This window comes from Ascaphus truei, chromosome 4 (assembly GCF_040206685.1).
Source record: "Ascaphus truei isolate aAscTru1 chromosome 4, aAscTru1.hap1, whole genome shotgun sequence".
In the NCBI taxonomy this organism is placed as follows: domain Eukaryota; kingdom Metazoa; phylum Chordata; class Amphibia; order Anura; family Ascaphidae; genus Ascaphus; species Ascaphus truei.
In genome coordinates, this window is record NC_134486.1 from 375,366,839 (window position 1) to 375,389,296 (window position 22,458).

Genomic DNA, 22,458 nt, shown 5'->3' on the forward strand with positions numbered 1-22,458 from the left:
CTTAGCGGCTATCCGCTATGGTAATGACGCAGCATTTTCCGTATTTTTAATAATATTGATCAGGAGCAGGGGGGGGGGGGGGGGTTCCCTGAGCATTAATCATTAATTTCTGGCTCAGGGAACCCCCTGCTCACTTTACAATATTATTAAAATAATGCTTCTTTACCATAGCGCATAGACGCTAAGGTAAAGAACGAGTGTTTATTTATACTGTATATTGTATGTGTTTTATTGATACTGTACATGTGCAGAGGGTCTCCAGAGCAGAAGCGCACAGGTTTCAGGTCTGGGGACCCCGTGCCCCCCGAGATACAGGCCCCTTTAGGGGGTGCCGGTATCCCTCTGCTCTGCTTGGTTTACAGGCCGCGGTCACGTGATCGGGGCTTTTAACGCAGAGCTGGATACCGGCACCCCCTAAAGGGGCCTGTATCTCGGGGGGCACGGGGTCCCCAGACCTAAAACCAACGCGGTTCAGCTCCGGAGACCCCCTGCACATCTACACTATCAATAAAAATGTATTTCAAATAATTTTTAATGTGTGGATGTTTGCGCAGAGAGAGAGCAGCGGATCTCTCTCTGCTGCAAACACATCTCGCCCCCGCCGCCCATACAGTAGTATCATTTATGTATGTGCATATACAGTACAGTACTGTACAGTACTGTATGTTAGGGCTTACAGGGGTTGTTGTTATACAGTACTGTATATATATATATACTGTATACTGCATTACAATTCATTATAGGGGACGGCTTCACAGAGAATAGCTCGCAAGCGCCACCATGTGTATTTTGACGGCATTGCAGTATTGTAACCAGCCGGAATAAAAAGCTTAAATTCCTGCCGGAAAATAACGCAATGCACTCTGGCTGAAAAATATCAGAAACCTGAATACACCCGAGTATACCCGAATTCGCGGGACTAGCCGTGCTCGAATAAAGTGTGTCGCCAGTGTATCTTCCACATTTTCCCTGCAAAAACATCATCCCATTGTATTACTACTAGATTAGACCTCAGTTTATTAAAATCTGCCTTTCCAAAGTTGAAGGTCTTTGTTGAACCCAAGTAATCTGTTTTTTGATAATTTATTTCAAATGAGACCATGTTATGATCACTGTTACCGAAATGTTCCAGGACCTGAATATTTGTTATTACTTCTACATTGTTTGATATGACCAAATCCAGAACTGCCCCTCTCCTGGTTGGTTCCTCAATAATTTGGGTCATATAATTGTCTTTAAGCTCCCCCAAAAACCTGTTTCCTTTTGTTGTAACGCTAATCTCATTGCCCCAGTCTATGTCTGGATAATTAAAATCCTCCATTATGCAACATGACCCACTTTTGATGCCTTCTCCATTTGCAAAAGTATTTTTGCTTCCTCAATCTTACAGATATTTGGTGGTTTATAGCATATTCCCACAAACATTTTCTTTATACTTTTACCTCCACTACTAATTTCTATCCACAAAGTCTCTACATTTTCATCATTACCTTCATAGACATCATCCCTTATAATAGGTTTTAGATCCGGTTTAACATATAAACATACTCCACCTCCCCTTCTATTTGTTCAATCCTTCCGAAAAAGAGAATAACCCTCTAAATTAACTGTCCAGTCATGAGTTTAATCCCGCCATGTTTCAGTAATGCCTATGACATCATACTGCTCCCTTGCAGCTATTAATTCAAGCTCTCCCATTTTATCTGTCAGGCTTCTTGCATTAGCAAGCATGCATTTTATTATTTTTTCAGCCTGTACTATTATCTTATCTGCTCCTTCCTTTCTGCTCCCACTTGGTTTAGTCTTTAGAATTTTTCTAGTATTATCTGTATTTACACTGCTTGTCAAACTTGCACTTGCCCCCATTCTACCGCCATACCACCTTGTATCCTCCTCTATTCCATTTAGTTCATTATCTGTTTCATTCCCATCCCCCCTCCATCCTAGTTTAAAATCTCCTCCAACCTTTTTAGCATTCTCCCCCCTAGCACAGAAGATCCCTCTTCATTGAGGTGCAATCCGTCCCTAGAATATAGATGGCACCTCTCAGAAAAGGAGTCCCAGTGCTCTAAAAACCCAAACCCCTCCTTCCTGCACCACTTTCTAGCTATGCATTAACCTCCCTGATTTCTGACTGTCTCCCTGCGGTAGCGCATGGCACTGGTAGTATTTCAGAAAATTGAGATTTCCTCTAAAAATCGTCTTGCCAGGAAATAATGGCAAGAGGGTGGTGAGAAGCTGCCGAAAAGCGGCGAGATGGAATGAAAAAAAATAATGAATTTTTCCAGCATTGGATTGATGTCGGGAGTCTCCGGAGCTTATATCCATTAATATCAGCACCGGAGACCACCGGCATCAATCCGATGCAATAAAAATGCATTTGCAGTCAACTTCATTACCTTACCGGCTAACCGCTAAGGATATGAAGGGGTTAAGGAACAAAAGCAGCTTTATTTGGGGCAGAGGGCTGAGTGAAGCAGGTACTTGGCCCTTCATTCACCTCCCTACCCCCAATAAAAATTACAATATGTACTACCCACAAATAAACAACCCACCCCCTTTGCCCCCACATAAAACCATAATTTTTTTTTATACCCAGGATTGATACTAGAGGCTGGCGGGTGTCCCCGGGTGGTCCCCACAGGTATCTGTGGGCCTCCAGGTTGTCTCTGCATGTGTCTGGGGTTCCCGAGTTGTCCCTGTGGGTGTCTGGGTGTCCTCGGTGGTTCCCACGGATGTCCGGGGGGTTCTCAGGTTGTTCCTGTGGGTGCCGGGGTTCCTCTGGTGGTCCCCTTGGGTCCTCGCTGGCCTGCGGTACCAATCCTGTATCAAAAAATGAAAGTTGGCATACACTGCAATAAATATACCTCTCCCCCTGCCCCCCTCCCCCCAACATATACAGTTTGGTCAAATGGGCAAAATAACTATTATCCAGATCTTGATAATAGCTCATTTGCCCATTATTAAATCAAACATTAGCCAGGCAGGATAAATAAAGTAAATGATACAGCGTCCAATCAGAATGGAGCTGTACCATCTGACCTAAAAATGTGACATCACAGACCATATTTAAGGCCGTGACGCCTCATTTGAGCTCAAGAAGCCGACGGGTCAACATCGTGTTATGGATTTACCATTGGGTTTTTGGATTAACAGATAAACAAAGAAGATGAAGAAAAGAAAGAAAGAATGACCAAGGGAGGTACTTCACATCCTTCAAACCACATGGCCATATCACATGGTATTAGAGCCAATGGGTTTTCTTTAATCCCATTTGTTGCTGTACCATGTGATAGGTTACTTTAGTTCAAAAGCATGTGACATCATCCCTTAAAGTGATGTCACCTCCTTTTAAACTAAGGTAACCTATCACATGGTACTGTAACCAATGGGATTGTCTTCATTATTTTATCTATGAAAATGTTGTCAATATTATACGCCATTTGGCAGTTTTAGCGGTCTTTTACTTTGTTATAGCCACTTACATTTTGTGTTCTGGAAGCCTCATATTGATTCATATGCCAACTTTGTATTTTGTGTGGGAGCTTATTATGTTTTTGTATCACTAATGCATTATTTTGGTAGCATTTTCTTTAATTTTATTTTTAATTTTATCTTGCCGCTTGCTTCCCGATAGAATTACTGTATAGGTAGTCATGATTGCCTGAGGGTGTATGCTAATGTCCCTTGCCTTTCCCTTCTGCGTTCTATTACAGTGATTTGAATATGGTAGTTGTCATTGGTTGAGGGTTGTACATAGTGAGTGTGGACAGAGCCCCGTGTGATCCACGAAGTATGTTGTACAAAACACGCCGTGATCACATGAGGCTGTCCTTAGTGCGTTTGCCCATTGCAGGAGTCTACCTACCAGGAAGTACCAGCGGTGGTTCGTGCTGTCGAGTGTAGCTGCAGTCCAGACTGATTTTATCAGCAGCTTCCTCGGCGTCCCACTTGTGACTCCACGGTTAGTGTATTTCTAGCCAATTGTGGCTCCTTTTAGATCATCTTCATGTTTCTTCATTTAGAATCATTGGGGTATTTAGGGTCTTTTGTTAGTGTGTTCACTTACACTAGTTTATAGTGCACACACTGTATACATGCATCACTGCATTGTTTATGTGTATTGATTTTTGTATATGGTTTGAGTATTTGTTTATTTATTTTGTGTTGTTCACTATTTACTCACATGAGTATCTTTCACTTCAGGTGCATTTGCATTATATTTATTGTGTAATTGCCCCTTTTTCGTGGATTTACTGTTTTTTATTCACTCACAGTTTTTTCACTGTAACAGTTTTTTTGTTGTATTTCTTTCATTTAATGTTTTTCATTGCCCATTGACTTCTAATGTATTAATCTATGCCCAGTATGGGAACATATTAATACAGTGAAAGCCAATACATTTTTGGCCAAATGCCTTTTTTCTATTAAGTGTTCTTTTTAAGATTTTTAAGACAACAACTCGCGATCGCCCACTTGAATTTCTCGACGGTATTGCAGACAACGCTAAAATGCCATTTTCTGAACACGATAAAAATACTAGTCAACACGCGTCTTAACGCAGTGAAATTGGAAGAAATCACGCACCATGACATGGGTATACCCAGGTATACAACGTGTGAAATGTTCGAATAACGGCCGCTGCATCTGTAACTGTAGGGCATGTGTGCTTTGTCTTTTGCGCATGCGTGTGTATGGAACACTTAAGCTATGTGTATCACTCGATAGGAAATTAAATTTTAGAGGAGGCAGCTAGAGCTGAGTTTTCTACTCTTGAGAGCCAAAAACAGAATGAATGGAGAGAGGACCTTGGCATCCTGGGTGAGGAAGGTTAAAATTAAAGTAACAAATATAATATGTGTCCTCATAATAATGGTTTTAGACTTCCATTGACATCTTCTTCTGGATTTCGATTTGACGCTTTGATTTCTGTAAAATAATTGTGAAAAAATGTACTGTACTGTACTGTACACTATGAATAAACAATAATGAACTGCTTTAAGTAAAGTGTGCATGCGGGATAGCATGAACGTGTGCGCATGCGTAAATGTATCTGTGGCACACATATGCATGTTAATGGGAATGACAGATATATTTACCTTGATAATAAACCTTGACAACTTGGTGGCAGTGACCGACTGTTGATGCCAGGGGTGTGCTGTGCTTAGATGATCAAGTCGATTATGTAATTGGGATGCAGGTTCATCTCGTTGGTGGAGTTGGTTGGTCCGTGCTGGTAAGGTATAAGGACAGATATCCAGATGGAGACAGATAAATAGGTTAAGGCTGGTTCTCTGGTTTGGGAAGATAGCTGGGATGTAGTTTCATCTAGTTTTCAATGTTGGTTGCCACGAACAGGCAATGGTATTGGTACTGAAACAGGCACTCATGTGCCAACCAAGCGGTGGCACATTGGAGGGACAGGCTTAGGAAGGTCTATTATTCAATCTCTTGCTCCTGATTGATATCTGTCTACTTTAAAAGTTGCCAGGAACATACATTACCTACCCAAGGTGGGTGCAACGAGCAGCACCCTCCCTTTTTGTGGGGATACAGAGGTGTTCGAATAAAACAATCATTCAAACTTAAGTTTTGTCTTATAGAATTATTTCACCTTTTCTGGTTTGGTGAATTTTTGTAGTATTCGTACTTGTCAATGATTGTCACATATGGCACACCTGTGAGCACATGACCTGCTTACGAGACAAGGGTTAATACACAGCTCGCAAGCTGGCACACTTTTCTCCATCGCAAAGGTCCCTCAAATAAACAATATCTTTCCTCAATCCGTCCCCAAATACCCTCTCTATCCACCTTTAAGACCCATCTTAAAACACTCTCCTTAAAGAAGCATATGAGCAGATCCGTGGTTAATACTTTACACCTCATACATCAACCATGGCCCCTTGCGTACACACTTACCAAAAGACCTTCCTACTGTCTCTGTACATTCTTCATAGTTCTTCATACAGTAGTTACCAATTAGTTTGTAATCTCTTCGGGCAGGGACTTCAATTGCGGAATATAGCAAAAATGCATAGCTACAAGGAGTTGCCATCATGTCCCATGCAACACACAGAAATTAAGTTAATGTCTGACTCAGATTCAGTTAAATACATACTGGTTTTTAATAAAATGTGAAACACCAACATTAGATACAGTATTGACAGTTCTAAGGTCATTAAACAAAGAAACATACATACATTGTATCTTCAACTACTGTAACTGTAAGGCACCTGCTTTAGACATTGAACTGCACTGTAAAATACAGAGTCCCATAGGCACAGATATTTAGTGTGCCACCTGCCAGACACACACTGAACTGCAACAACACAAATAATATTCTGTCTGATCACAAACAAAATGCAGATGCCACAAGAACTGCATGCCGTGGCACCACACTCCTTGCCACACGGAGTGACAGCGGAGGACTTGTGGAGCATCTGGGGGCACTTAGATATACAGGTGGCTGCATCTGTTTATGACTGTGCAACATTTATTAAGGTTCTTCCTGAAATAGCTTGTACAAGAAAAAAAAATGTCACTCCAATAACAAACTTTAATGTGAAATCCTTCAGCAATTTAACATTTTGGAGAAATACAGTACTGATTTTGAGCGATTTTTGGATGGCGCTATTCAATTGATTTCATTATGATTTTCTAAATAATACACTATTACTCTAACTATGTGCGTTTATAAATTTTACCCTAGTACACATATTTAAAAAAAAATATATGTTTTGTATAATACAAGGTACTTTTATTTTTGCTTACCAGTGATATATTTGCTTATTATTCTACTTAATAAAAATCAGGGAACAACAGTACTACAGCTATAAAAGTACATTATTTTCATTTATTAACTGTGAAGCTCTCTAATCTACATGATGCATTTATATATAGGAGGGAATGTTAATTATTTACATTGTGGAGGTGTAAACCATTTCACATATAGCACAAAAGCAGACTGTGCTATATATCGTATTACCTTATTGTACACAACCTAATATTTTGCATATCTTAATGTTCATGAATACCAATGTAAATTGTATTGTATGTCTTTATTTATATAGCGCCATTAATGTACATAGCGCTTCACAGTAGTAATACATGTGGTAATCAAATAAATAACAGATAATATAAATAACAGATCATGGGAATAAGTGCTTTAGATATAAAAGTAACATTAAGCAAGAGGAGTCCCTGCCCCGAGGAGCTTACAGTCTAATTGGTAGGTAGGGAGAACGTATAGAGACATTAGGAGGGAGTTCTGGTAAGAGCGTCTGCAGGGGGCCAAGCTTTATGTATCATGTGTTCAGAATATACACTGTGCTATTCATATGCTTCTTTAAGCAAGTGTGTCTTAAGGTGGGTCTTAAAGGTGAATAGAGAGGGTGCTAGTCGGGTAATGAGGGGAAGGGCATTCCAGAGGTGTGGGGCAGTCAGTGAAAAAGGTTTAATGCGGGAGAGGGCTTTAGATACAAAGGGGGTAGAAAGAAGACATCCTTGAGAAGAACGCAAGAGTCTGGATGGTGCATAACGAGAAATTAGGGCTGAGATGTAAGGAGGGGCAGAAGAGTGTAAAGCTTTAAAAGTGAGGAGAAGAATGGAGTGTGAGATGCGGGATTTGATCGGAAGCCAAGAGAGGGATTTCATGAGGGGAGATGCTGAGACAGATCTAGGAAAGAGTAGAGTGATTCTGGCAGCAGCGTTTAGGATAGATTGTAGGGGAGACAGGTGAGAGGCAGGAAGGCCGGACAGCAGCAGGTTACAGTAATCAAGATGGGAGAGAATGAGGGCCTGAGTCAGAATTTTAGCAGTCGAGTAACAGAGGAAAGGGCGTATCTTTGTTATATTGCGGAGGAAAAAGATATGTTTTGAATGGGAGGGGCGAATGTGAGAAAGGAGTCGCGTGTGACCCCTAGGCAGCGTGCTTGGGCTACTGGGTGAATGATCATAGTTCCAACAGTAATGTGGAAGGAGGTAGTAGGGCCAAGTTTGGGAGGAAGTATGAGGAGCTCTGTTTTAGCCATGTTGAGTTTAAGGCGGCAGAGGGCCATCCAGGATGATATAGCAGAGAGACATTCAGAAACTTTGGTCTGTACAGCAGGTGTAAAGTCAGGGGTTGAAAGGTAAATGTGTGTGTCGTAAATCAGAAATGACAGTAATCTTTACAATAACCATCAATATTGCTGCTGATTTATTATACTTTAGTGAAAATGTAACTAGATCCATAGAGATTAAATGTAATTGTGATCTGATTAGAGATCCCATTAAACAAAGGGTGTGGTAATTATTACATTACACAAATAATAGTGCCAAGTTGCTTCAGCAAATTCTAACCCATTGAGTGTCATACAGAGTATTTATTCATAATTGGAAGGCAAAATGTACCTGTTTCCAATTTCCCTGTGAGCAACTCACAGTGTACTTATTATACATGGGCCAGAATGACATCACACAAAAGGGAGTATATAAGAGAAGGCAACCAATCCCTTGTTTCAGTTCAAAATGTTAACAAAGTATCTCTAAATACATCTTATTATAGCAGATTGAATGGAAACCAGATTTAAAATCTCAATGCAAATGTTTAGCATGTACTGTTATGCTGTCAATTTCAAATGTTTATGGTTTTGCCTTCATCTGGATTAATAGAACTATAAATATATATACAAATGATTATCTTACCCAATTAGAATGTAACAAAGGTTGATCTCAATATACTTGTTTTTTCTCAACCTAATCTAATATATTATGTATGATAAGCCAGCCCAATACTGAGTAGTGTAATTTGTAATACAATAATTAGAATAATGATCATAATTATATTCTAATAGTTATTCAAATTAAGTCATATAATGCATGAAAACACAGAACATTTACCTCATGGGGGCTTAGCTATTTTTAATGCGAAGACACATATTTGTATGTACTAAAACAATGTTTTATTGGTAACAGATGCACCTCAGAATCAAAGCCAACAACTCCACATACATACAGAGCTACTACACGGCACTAACTTCACTTGCAGTCTATTGACATGAAGAATAAAAGATGAACTGTTACAGAACAAAATAGCAGCTCCTATTTTAGGAAAACGCTGCCATTGTATGGTTTGATTCTACATTCCCTCTGTCCTGACATCTGGGTGCAGAACAGATGAAAGTCTATATCAAAGGCAGTGAAAGAGATATATTCCTGACAGCTTCATGCAGGCCAGTATACTGTACTTTTTGGAACTGTAACTAAAGGAACATATTTTCTCAGGAGTAAAAAATATTATCATTTTGTAGCTAGCTACAATATGAATGCGAAGAGCAAGATTAGCACTTGCTTACTCTGCATCTCAGCATGTGGTTGTTTCACGTGCACCTGGTTATGTAAATGTTGTGATTTTTATACATGCTATAGGCTATTTGAAGGGCTGCCGACAGGGGGGGAAAGTGGGGACTGCTGTCTCGGACCCAGCTTTCCTCCTGGCAACCTTACAGTTTCCTCTCTGCAGGCAAGAAGGACCCTCCTCTTTTCTGGCTGTCATCCGTATCTGTCCCTACCCTCCCTCCTCTCCTGTAGAACTAAAGGACCCACCCCTTTACTGGCCACCGCCCATCTATCTGTCCCTTCCCCAGCCACTTTGGTGGGCCTCGGGCCTGGAGGGTCCTTCTGTGCACCTGCTATGCTGCTCCAGCAGGCCCATCCAAGGGCCCCAGGTAGACCCACATGCCCCAATCTCCCCTTATACCACTGTTAACCCCAAAGTGTGTTTATTGTGTGTGTGTATTTGGTGAGGGGGCTTATTGGGTTTTGTGTGTGTGTGTGTGTGTGTGTGTGTGTGTGTGTGTGTGTGTGTGTGTGTGTGTGTGTGTGTGTGTGTGTGTGTGTGTGTGTGTGTGTGTGTGTGTGTGTGTGTGTGTGTGTGTGTGTGTGTGTGTGTGTGTGTGTGTATTAGGGAAGGGGGGCTTATTGTTTGTGTCTGTTTGGGGAGGGGGCTTATTCTATTTGTGTGTGTGTGTGTATTAGGGAAGGGGGGCTTATTGTTTGTGTCTGTTTGGGGAGGGGGCTTATTCTATTTGTGTGTGTGTGTGTGTGTGTGTGTGTTTGAGGAGGAGGGTTATTGTGTGTGTGTGTGCAGTTGGGGAAGGGGCATATTGTGTGTGTGTGTGTGTGTGTGTGTGTCTTTAGGGAGGGTGGCTTATTGTGTGTGTGTGTGTGTGTGTGTGTGTGTGTGTGTGTGTGTGTGTGTGTGTGTGTGTGTGTGTGTGTGTGTGTGTGTGTGTGTATGTTTGTGGAGGGGGCTTATTCTGTGTGTATTTAGGGAGGAGGGTTTATTTTGTGTGTGTGTTTATTTTGGGAGGAGGGGCTTTTTGTGTTTGTGTACGTGTGTATTAGGGTGGGGGGTAATTGTGTTTGTGTGTGTATTTGGGGATGGGGACTTATTATGTGTGTGTATTTGGGGAGGGGTCTTATTGTGTGTGTGTGTGTGTGTGTGTGTGTGTGTGTGTGTGTGTGTGTGTAATTGGAGGGGGGGATTATTGTGTGTGTGTATTTGGGGGGGCTTGTGTTTGTGTGAGTACGTGTTTTTGGGGAGGGGGCTTATTGTGTATGTATTTGGGGATAGGGCTTATTGTGTGTATATGGGGAAGGAGCTTATTGTGTGTATATGGGGAAGGAGCTTAGTGTGTGTGTGTGTGTATTTGGGGATTGGGGCTTAATGTGTGTGTTTGTGTATTTGTGGAGAGGGGGATTATTGTGTTTGTGTGGGTGTGTATTAGGTGAGGGGTGCTTATTGTGTTTGTATGTGTGTATTTGGGGAGGGGGACTTATTGTGTATGTGTGTTTATTTGGGAGCGGGAGCTTATTGTGCGTGTGTGTATTTGGGGAGGGGGGCTTTTTGTGTGTGTGTATTTGTGGAGGGGCGCTTATTGTGTGTGTGTGTATTTGGAGAGGGCAGTTTATTGTGTGTGTGTGTGTGTGTGCGTGTATAGGGAGAGGGGGCTTATTGTGTGTATGTGTGTATTTGGGGAGGGGGGCTAATAGTGTGTGTGAGTGTGTATTTTGGGATGGGCTTATTGTGTGTGTGTATTTATGGAGAGGGGCTTATTTTGTGTGTAATTGGGGGGGGGCATATTGTGTGTGTCTATGTATTTGAGGCGGGGGAATTATTGTTTGTGTGTGTGTGTGTATTTGAGGAGAGGATCTTAATGTGTGTGTGTGTTTGGAAATTTGGGAGGGCATTTTATTGTATGTAGTTGTGTATTGGGGAGGGGTGCTTATTGTGTGGGTGTGTGTGGGTATATTTGGCAGGGTTATTGTGTGTGTATTTGGGCAGGGGGGTTTATTGTGTTTGTGTGTGTGTATTTGGGCAGGGGGGCTTATTGTGTTAGTGTGTGTATTTGAGGAAGGGGTTTATTGTGTGTGTGTGTGTGTGTGTGTGTGTGTGTGTGTATGTGTGTGTGTGTATTTGGGGAGTTGGGCTATTGAGTGTGGGGTGAGAGGGGGGAGTTTGAGAGATAGGGGTGTAAGAGAGAGAGAGGACTCATACCAGGAAAATGCCTGGTAGCTCCAGACAGACCATTGATAGCCAAATGTCAGTTAGTGGTACCTAGTAAGTTCTGAGCACAGTTTCTGCACTTAGCGAATGCGATCCCGCCTGCAGGACATCAGGGGGTTACCCGTACGAGAGCCAGGCTGCCCAAAGTTTCTACTGGCCTGGGATATCGCGGGTGGCATCAGCATTCTGTCGCAAATGTGATACCTGCCAGTGAGTGGGGAGGCAAGGCAATTAGACAAAGGCCCCCCTGAGGCTGCTACCAGTGATTGGGTAACCATTCTAGCGGGTGTGATAGACCTCATCGGACACCTAATGATTCCCAGTAGGTCGGGGAAAAGGTATAAATGACGGTGGACTTTGCGACCAGGTACCCGGAGAGGGTTGCTCTTCCTCCATTGACACCCGGAAGGTGGCCAAGATGCATATAAATATTTTTACTATGGTAGGTTTCCCAAGTGAGATCCTGACAGACCAGGGTGCACAGTTAATGAGTGAGCTGTTTCAAAGTCTCTGGGCTGTCTGCGGGGTGACCGCTAACTGCATGGCCCCCTACCACCATCAAACCAACGAACTGTGTGGGATTCAGTGGCACCCTGAAACAAATTCTGCAGGCATTTGTGGAGGCCAAAGGGGTGGGGGGGGGGGAGGGGACTGGGAAGCACACCTGAAGCACCTACTGTTCCCGTACAGGGAGGTGCCACAGGAGTTTAGTGACTTCTCACCCTTCAAGCTTCAATACGGGCGCAGAGTCCGTTGACCACCCCACCTGTTCCAGGAGTGATGGGAGGGGGGGACCATCAAAATAGCTGTGACGTGCTCCAGTATGTGGTGGAACTCAGAGATCGGTTGGCTGATCTAATGGGCTAAAATCAAGGGAGCTCAGACCTGGCAAAAGCGCTGGTATGATAGAAATGCCCTTAGTAGAGAGTTCATCCCGGGGCAGCAGGTGCTTGTTCTAAAGCTGACTTTAGAACAAGTTCCTGGCTGTCTGTTCTGGCCCGTATCTGATAATCCGGTGGGTGAATGAGTCAAACGAGTCAAAATATATATACACAAATGCAGTGCTGAGATTACAGAAAAAGGATTACAGCAACATACAGGTACAATAAATGCAGAACAGTATCTTAAAATGACAGGATTAAACATAAAATAGAAATCCCTATTCCGTACATTACTATATATGTCATAGATTTTGCCCACAAAGAGGTCACTGGTATAGATAGATGAAAATTCAAGTGTTTGATCCTAAACACACCTCTGTTCAATTTATATTTTCATAATACCTTGCTAAGAATTATGTACTATTTTAAAAATCATCAATATATTGTATTTTTTTTAATCAAACTGTAGCTACATTAAGCCATGAAGCACAAGATTGATTAAAATACATATTATTCCCCACCATTTTTATTACACAAGGATTCCTACAGTTATAGAAATAGATCTACTGTCCATATACATGAGCTTAAAATATTTTTATAATAAGAAGCCCACATACAGTACATATACTCCCTCATCTCTCTCAGTTATGACTGCTCCATAGGCTTCAGGCCAATTTTTAATTTGAAAGCATACAAATGTAGCCAACTATGAGTTTTTGAAGTTGCTGCTTCACGCGACTATAATGTTGAAGCAACTTTTATCATTTTGTAGCATAGCTTCATTCATTCATTCATATATATATACATATATACATATATACATATATATAGAGAGAGAGAGAGGAAAATTCAGTAGCGCCACTTGTGAAACAAAAATTGTATAAAATAATATGAATTAAACCGTGCAAATATTGTGTATAATATTGAGCAAAATATCAATCTAGCAATACAAAAAATGTGAAAAAATGTTACAAATATGTGAAAAAATGCATAAAATATATATATATATATATATATATAAAAAAATGTGCAAATATATATAAAAAATAAAACAGGGAAGAAAAGGGACAAAAAATGGAAGAAAGTCCAACCCTTGGTACAAGTCCAGTGGAAATACAATGGTGATTGGAAATGCTGCTCAGGGATCCACGGCTGCTCTCAGAAGGAATGACCAATTCCAATAGGAAGACTATAGAAAGAGAAGAACAGAGAGCGCACGTCCCATAGTGTAAAACAGTACATTTAATCAATAAAAAAGAGGACAAGGGGATTAAGATCACTCACAAAGGTACAAGATAAAAAGGCAATTTGTGATATATAATCACCACCAACAAGGCCACACCGTCCTGGAACACATCAGATGGTAGATTGTCCCTCCGGTTCACATCCAGCAGTGGTCGGGTGCATTGAAACAATGTCTCTCGGCGTCAGTGCAATTTAGAGATTTGTCAGCCTCAGATCAGCTCCATGCGCTCTCCGGCCGTAAAGCGCGCACTGCGTGATGACGTAGTGTCGTGATAACGTGCCTTGACGCGTTTCATCACGACAGTGACTTTCTCAAAGGGAATGACAACTAGGGGGAGGGCTCGGTATGTAAGGGCTCATCTAATCAAAGAGGAGTGGCACCGGAGCAGCCAGAGGCCAATCGTCAGTGCCCAAACATAAAACCACGGCACTGGCGATGGGCCAATGAGAACCACCATGTCAGACCTGCCAGTATAATAACTGATATACATGAATGTATATAAACAAAGCGACTACACATATACATTTAATTAACCATATTAAAACCACATAACAAGGAAAGTGTATGTGGGTAATTAGTAGACCACATACATACACATGAGGAATTGTATAAATTAAAAAACATATAAAAGAAATTATATGATAAACAATGATAAGAACTCACAGCAATAAAACATCATGATTCATGTATAAACGCTGACATTAGCAGATGGATTCCTGTTGAACATGTTACATATATGATTAAAGCATTAGCAAAAGGAGACCCTTGTATGGCAAAAATCATTCTATATAAACCAATAAAATAACATCCATGTATATACAGTGATATATTAGTATAAGTCCCAAGTCTCTCATTGATACACTACATGATAAAAATAAAGGAAAAAACAACAAACAGCCATCTAGAATAAACTCCATTAATATAAATGAACTATACCAAAACAGTATAATTATGTATATAGACGGATGTAAACCAGAATGGAAAATTTTGAAAATTATTTTATAATTAATAAATAATAATTAATCAAAATCTAAATAAAAGGACCAATTATCTAATAATTAAAACCTAACTAGACCAAGGCAAAAGTATATATATTGGATGTAAATGGGAGATGGGAACGGAATGGAAGGGGTGTGGGAGGGGGGGGGAGAATAGGAGACGGAGCGTGGAGGTAGGAAGGAAAGGAGTGAGGTGCCAAGGTGGGGGGAGTGGAGGGGGTGGGGGGAGTGGAGGGGGGGGAGGGAAAAAAGTGGAGGGGAGTGGTTGGAGAGAGACAGTAATGATGGAGGAGAGGAATAGCAGAGTCAATGGACCAGGACTGGGGATTACACCAAAGTACTAGTGTCTAAACAATCATTGAGTCCACAAGGGGTTAGAGTTCCCAACTGGTGGATCCAATAAGTCTCCCTTCGACACAGCATTTTGAACCGATCCCCCCCTCTAGCAGAGGCCGGAATGTGTTCAATACCCAAAATCAATATAGAAATAGATCTACTGTCCATATACATGAGCTTAAAATATTTTTATAATAAGAAGCCCACATACAGTACATATACTCCCTCATCTCTCTCAGTTATGACTGCTCCATAGGCTTCAGGCCAATTTTTAATTTGAAAGCATACAAATGTAGCCAAATTGCTGTACATATATATATATATATGAATATATATATTCAATGAATGAATGAATGAATGAATGAATGAATGAATGAATGAATGAATGAACATATATATGTACCGCAACTATGAGTTTTTGAAGTTTCTGCTTCACGCGACTATAATGTGGAAGCAACTTTTATCATTGTGTAGCATAGCTTCATTCATTCATTCATTCATTCATTCATATATATATATATATATATATATATATATATATATATATACATATACATATACTGTATATATATATATAAACAAAACACAAACAAAACTATACACAAAACTATATATATATATATATATATATATATATATATATATATATATATACTGTATATATATATATATACTGTATATATATATATATATATATATATATATATATATATATATAGTTTTGTTTGTGTTTTTTTTTAATTTTTATGTAGGTCAATAAACATTTTTTATTTCATCTATTGCTCGTGAATTTCTATTTTTCAAGGAGCCGCAGTCTCATCCACTACTTTTCTAACACTTACCATTGAAGAGGCGCTCTCGGGGGTTACTGAGGGCTTCATAAACAGCTGATCGGCATGTGAGATTCATCGGCCAGAGGAGCAGGACGGTGGATGATCATGAGTAAGCCAATACTCCACACCGGGAATACCGGAGACACGGGGATAAGATATACGTTTTGGACTTTCACTGAGGACTTCATTTAAACCTCATTTGAGTGTTCTAACTGCCACCTTCTATAATTCCCCATTGACGTGTCTCATCCTATCCTCCTATATATATGCTCCATTTGATTTATTTATATCTACATACATATTTTTTGACTTTATGATCTGTATTTCCTTGCGCTTATATTCGGTTTTCTATATGGTACTAATGCCTTATGCTCATGTACACTATATTATTAAAATGTATTTATTTAGTGTACGATCGCCTGTAACAGCCTTGCATGGAGATATAGAATTTCCATGCAAATGTTACAGACGGCTTATTTTTTCTATCAGCTAGCGTACGTTAAGTTTAAGAACGCTAGCAGGGGGGGAAAAGCAACACGTATACTGTGGCTGTTTTGAGCACGTACGTTAGAAAATGGGCTCAAGGCCTTAGTGAATCGCGTCTCCGGCCTCACTTTTTAACGGACGTGCTTTTTTTTCCCATCCGGACGCAAAAGCATTGAGCTTAGTGCATAGCCCCCTTAATACTTATTAATAGCTTCTGTATTGTGATATGTTTAAATTGATTTTTTATTTCTGTAGCCGTGACCCCTGATTCACCCCGAGTAATGGGAGGTTGCGCTTGCAAGGAGTAGTTGCAAAAGCCTGCGAAGGAGGAGAGTACATTTGGCAGGAGAGGAGCAGTCCCTTGACCCAGCAGCCCTACGGGGAGGGTCAGGTGAGAGTGTTTAGCCTATGGGCGGAGGAGTTGCCAGAGATATAGGCAGTGGTTGCGCGCACATGGAGGGAGAGCTTCGGGGAGAGACGAGGAGATGGAGATACTGCGCGGGGAGGTTTTACCCCGAGGCGCAGGCCAGGTGCCCCCGGCCCAGCTAGCCCTGAGTCACCTTAGAGACAAGCTGAGCTAGGGACCGCCTTAGTAAGGGTCTTACCCCCAAACTGTTAGTATTGCCTGGGACTATTCTGTCGAGAAGGAGATCGGGGCTCAGACCCCCTGCGAGTTGCCAGAGTCTGAGAGGGAGCGCCCCGGACCCTAGCGAGGGAAAGTGCGTTGTCTACTCAGAGACCCTTTTCGAAGATCGTGGCAGTTCCGAGCACCGGAGTGCTCGGCAGGTATTTCATCAAGTGCATCAACTGCAACTCTCATTCATCCGAGACATAGTGGCTGCGCAGTCACCCATACACACACATAAGGCCTGTTGTAAGCGGGAGAACTGAGTAGCATACTTGGACACGGGGTGGGATCACCCGGTGGTGGGATTGGGAGAAGTGTTGTTGGCGTCCGCCGAGGCGCAAGTTAATGTTGGCGTCCGCCGAGGCGCAAGTGATGTTGACGTCCGCCGTGGCGTGTTATATAATGTGTACCTGCATACCGGAATGTCATGGCATGTAATGTATCGTGAGTTTGATCTACCAGTAAAAGAGATTGGTTTTAGAACTTGGTTGTGTAAGGGTAATTCTTGTATAAACATCCTGCGAAGACTAACTCCCCCTTTGGCGGGATCTGTCGCAGGTGGAGGCGCTGCACCTGACATATATATTCTACGCACCCCTGGCTCTCCGTGGCAGAGGCTAAGGCCCTGTGAGCCAGCAGGTAACACAGCATACAGTAACAGCTTGCCAGTGATAGGAAGCAGGGTTACATTTCTAAATGAGAAAACTGAGACAGTTGCCAGATAAACACACAAACTAAGGCTAAGATATTTTCATTGGGCAAACAGAAGTGATCTTCTACAATTGTATGCTATTTTTTGTCTTTGATGTAGACAGCTCTCCTGTTCCAGGATTATGATAAAGCAAACCAGAGGCTCCAGGTGTTGAAAGTACTATATGCATTTATTGTATTTTTGTTTTAATTATAAACTGATTTTAGAAAGCTACTGAAGATTGACATGTGTTAGCATATATATCCAGTTTCATTTTAAAACTCAAATGAGCATTCTTTATGTGCTGAGATGGGTGTTCATCTGTGAACTTTTTAAATCACACCGTCTAAATGGGTTTTTTTTTGCTTCCTTCTTTTTATTCGTCCCTTTAACACCTTCAATCAGATGTGCTGAGTGAACCTTTTCTTCATGTCTTCGAACATTTAAAGTATTCATTCGTTTTGCTTAATTCTTATGTTATCATCATAAAGTCTTAGTTTGAATAGAGTGTATGAAAGTATGTTTCTGTGTCAGCAGGTGGAAGAAATATTGGGCCATTTATGATATTTTATAACTGTTATACGTGTAGCCAAATCCCCCTGGACTACTGATTCTCTGGCCCCTCTAACACTGTAAGTCCCAGTAAAGAGAGGGCAGTGTTGAGAGTAATTCCTGCGGGGTCTGTTATAATGTTTTGTGTGTGTTATCAATAAAGTTCAGGAGTAGCTTGTTATTGTAAAGGGAGCCCATGACTGTAGGTAGGCCGGCTGACAAGCCACTCCCCAAGAAAGGAGGGTGTTTACCTCCATAGTTAGAGTAAGTGTTTCTGGGAGTAGTTATGGGCTGCCCTCCATGCTGTGTGGATGTAGCAGTGAGTCTCTCCAAAAAGCCCTGTTTTAGGGGGTAAGGTGTGCTTAGGAGGGGTGCTCTGGGCCTCAAGCTCTGGGTACTCGCCTTCAGGGAAATTACCTGTACTGTATCCTGTGTATCCTGCTGTGTTAAATAAACCCAGTTATATAAACTCTGGTGTGCTAATTGCAGTATGGCTACCCAAAGAAGACGTGCCCCTGAGGTCCTCTTGGGCTGGCGACGCTGCATGGATGAGGAACCATCCGTATAGCCTGTCCTGATGCACCCCCTATACCATCGCGGAGATCTCCGGCCTCCTGTTTCACCTCACAGATACAGTACGCACCAGCACCAGAATACACCGGTAGACACTATCTCCCTTAGGGTGGGGGAATGGGTGCTACATACTAATTGGCCGATATTGATAACATGGGATCCTGTATGCCATATGACACGTTATGGACCATTCACTTGAATATACTGTAAGGTGTCTTTTAGCACAGGAAGGAGTCTTATGGAGTAGCGGTGCTTACTAAACTGCATTACCAATTATTTAATGGAAATATGAAACCGCTTCCTTATTGATTTTTTCAAATCTGCAATCCTACCCCAAATCATCATTGAGCTAAACATATTATTTGCAAGTTTGTCAAATTAAAATGAATGTAGATTTGAAAAATGAAGAGGAGCACTCCGTCTTGTATTATAAAATCTCTGTTTATTCTCAGTTATTTAATATACTAATACAACGCAGAATGCTGCTGTTCATTTTTTAATACTACAGTTATTGGATTTGTATCCTAAGAGCCCAGCATCTGCAAGTACTACGTTTTTGTGACTATTTTTAAGAGTGCAGAAACATCTCATTACAACTCAGATTACAATAACTACCTTTTTTTAATCTAATGCCTGAAGATACCGTACAGCATGTTCCAACACTCAAAGGTGTATTTTAGAGTAGCCCCCTCAGTAAATACAGGCCTACTGCTGCGGCAGCCTTTATTCTTACATTTGCCACTAATTGGCCGGGGATTTACTCCGGCTGGTGCCGTGACTAAACAGCGCGCCAGCCGCATCCCCTCCGTGCACCCCCTCCACTTCGCGCGCATTTTTGTTCCCCTTCCCGACCCCCTAGCTGCTCCTGCCTTTGCCCCTCTGCTTCCCCGCACCCCCGCTTACCTCACTTCAACTTCAGGGGTGTCGGGGAAGCCGGGGAAGCCGGGCGCGCCACGTGACAGTGACGTCACAGTGACGCGCCAACATGCCGCCGTCACCACGCGGCCCGCACGCATCCAGCCATGCGGGAAAGGTAAGAATTAAATGTGACGCCAGTGTATATACCTGCTATTTCCTCTCCCAGAATCCCTTGCCTGTCTCATCTGTATATTTATTCTCCCTACCAGGTGAATTAGGTTATACCATCAGGCTGGATTGAATGAATCAAATGAAGCAATCTGCAATCCTGCCCTATCAGAATCTGTGGATTTTCAACTAGACTTTCTCCTATTTACATTGGCCTAAAAAGAGACATGTATGGATTTTAAAATATTGCCTTTTAAAGGCTAAAGAAAATATAAAAAATTATACAGAAACGACTATATTCAGAAAAACAGTAATTTTGCAGAATATTGTCCTTTATTCCCTCCACAAAAGGTAAGATCGCATGAGCAGGGACCTAATTACCTATTGTATCTGTTTGTGCTTGTTTGTTCTTATTTGGTATATAATTCTGTTTATGTGATCTGCATCACTGTGCACCCCTTTTGTACCTCACAGTGGAATATGTTGGTGCTTTACAAATAAACAACAATAATAATAATAATTTAATACATGTTTGTTGTGCATGTTAACTTGATACATATCGCCCTGTTCTGTTATACAGAATGTGGGATGGATACCCTAAGTTCACTTGGTAAGAATAAAGATCTCTCTACCCTGCATGCAAATCCCCTTTCTATATATCAGAGACACCCAAGAGAACAATATTTGAAGTGTTAGAGGACTAGTTAACTTGTAATGCAGTAAAAAAAAAAATAATCCATTCACATTTTGTAATGGTTAAATGCACTCGTATTGACTTTACAAATATCTGCTATATTCTTATCAACACCTTCCACTCTGCAAAAACCCTGCTTCACTGCTGCTCAATTTACCTCCACTGCTCTCTCAGGTTTGAAAAACATTACAGCATCACATTTTTCTTCATTTCTATGTAGTTTTAGATATACCATTTTAAACCTTCCCAAATCCCTAAAAATCCTTAAAAAAAAGTTGTATTTCATCGCGAGTATTTCTTGTTATATACTAATTCCCAAAGAAAATGAAGGAGTTGCTTAGTGGTAAGAAGTGTCAGCTTTCCTTGATACCATAGGCAAGTCACTTTACCTCCCTGTGCCTTAGGCACCAATATTAGATTGTAATTTGGTTGTTGGACTTGGACTCATAAACGCCTGCAAAATTGTGTACACATTGCTACCAACATTGTCAGTAGTGAAAATGTATTATTATTATTTATTATTATTATTATTATTATTATTATTATTATTATTTAGAGTAGAGGAATGGACATGTTTTTGGCAACTACAATTTAATATCCTAACATGCAAAATCTTTCACTTGTGCCACAAAATCCAAAGGCAGAATACAGCATTAATGGCACTGTAATATCAAGCATAATAGAGGAAAGGGACACAGGTGTTATTATTTCAGTTGACTTATACAGTAAGTAAGCGAGCAATGCAATATGACAATGATAAAAGCCAGCGGGATTCTCAGGCCAATGCAGGGTATCAAATCGCATTTGGATCTGGGTTTGATACGCAGCATAGGCATTTGGTAAATCTATATAGGGGAAGGTGTTGGCCTCAGAAAGAGAGTAGTCCGGCCTGGAGTAGGTACAGTCTATCCTGAAAAGTGTTGCCATTGGGGTGACTAGGCCTCATTCTCTACGCTGCTACACTATGCCATAAACCCACGTTGCTGCAGATTTTGTGAGTTTACTTTTTCCTTTTTGTGTGCAAGTTTCCATTTCCATTTTTGTATTACTTACAGTATGTACATTGATATCCTACAGGGGGATATCAGGGAACTTAGGCACTCAACCTTATATAGAACTTTGAAATTAATTACCGGTGGTGAACGCGCAACAGCCCAATTATTATATTTGCAAATAAATAAATAATTTTCAATTATTTCACAAAAGAGGAACTTTCAGTATCTTTCCAAAAATGTAGGTTTTTATAAATATGGCGATAAAAAAAAGAAAGACTTGCACTAACTTATTGAAAAACAACAAATCTCAGGGTCATATTATATCCTTGAAAGATCAAAATGGGAATCTATGTAATAAAATAAAAGATATTCTGCAAGTCTTTAACGTTTTGTATGGCAAACTATATTCAAAAGGACTAATTGAATAAAGGAATAGAGGACATTTCTAGGAAAAATTAAAAGTGCACCAGGTTAATAAAAATCAGTCTAATTAATAAATGTAGCCATGGCTGGGCCAACTACCTTTCTGCCTTCCCTGTCACGTAAGTTCTAGTAAGATCCAGACAGCGACAGACTATCCTGTGGGGTTTTCCCCTCCTCCTGTAGCCTCTGTGAGTGGCAGAAGTGGAGATGAGATGGTAGTCTGCGTCTGTCCAATAAGGATGCAGATCTTGTGCCCTCTCCTTTTGCACCAAAGAGAAGGTGTCCTAAATTATAGAGATGAACCCAACCCTCACAGGGTAGGGTTCAGGAATTCCCTCTTCCCCTTCAAGTGATGAGGATGTATGCCAAGTCACCTCCTGGCTGGGATGGAGACATGTGCTCAGTTCCTCATGGACTGGGTGCATTCCACCACTCGAGTGAGGCCTCATCCAGCAGGCCTGTACATCCAAGAGCCTGGAAGCTATCCTGACACCTGATTCCAATCGCTGTAAGAACATCATGCAGTGCCTACAGAATAAAGACCA

General features: G+C 41.2%; 1 long non-coding RNA gene across 1 annotated transcript; it reads left to right on the plus strand.

The window, feature by feature from the left end:
* The first annotated feature begins 9,613 nt into the window (after positions 1 to 9,613).
* On the plus strand, positions 9,614 to 20,298 carry LOC142493814 (uncharacterized). The gene is made up of 3 exons (XR_012801215.1): positions 9,614 to 9,710; positions 18,692 to 18,863; positions 19,903 to 20,298. It is a non-coding gene; the product is annotated as an uncharacterized LOC142493814 (long non-coding RNA).
* The last annotated feature ends 2,160 nt before the right edge of the window (positions 20,299 to 22,458 follow it).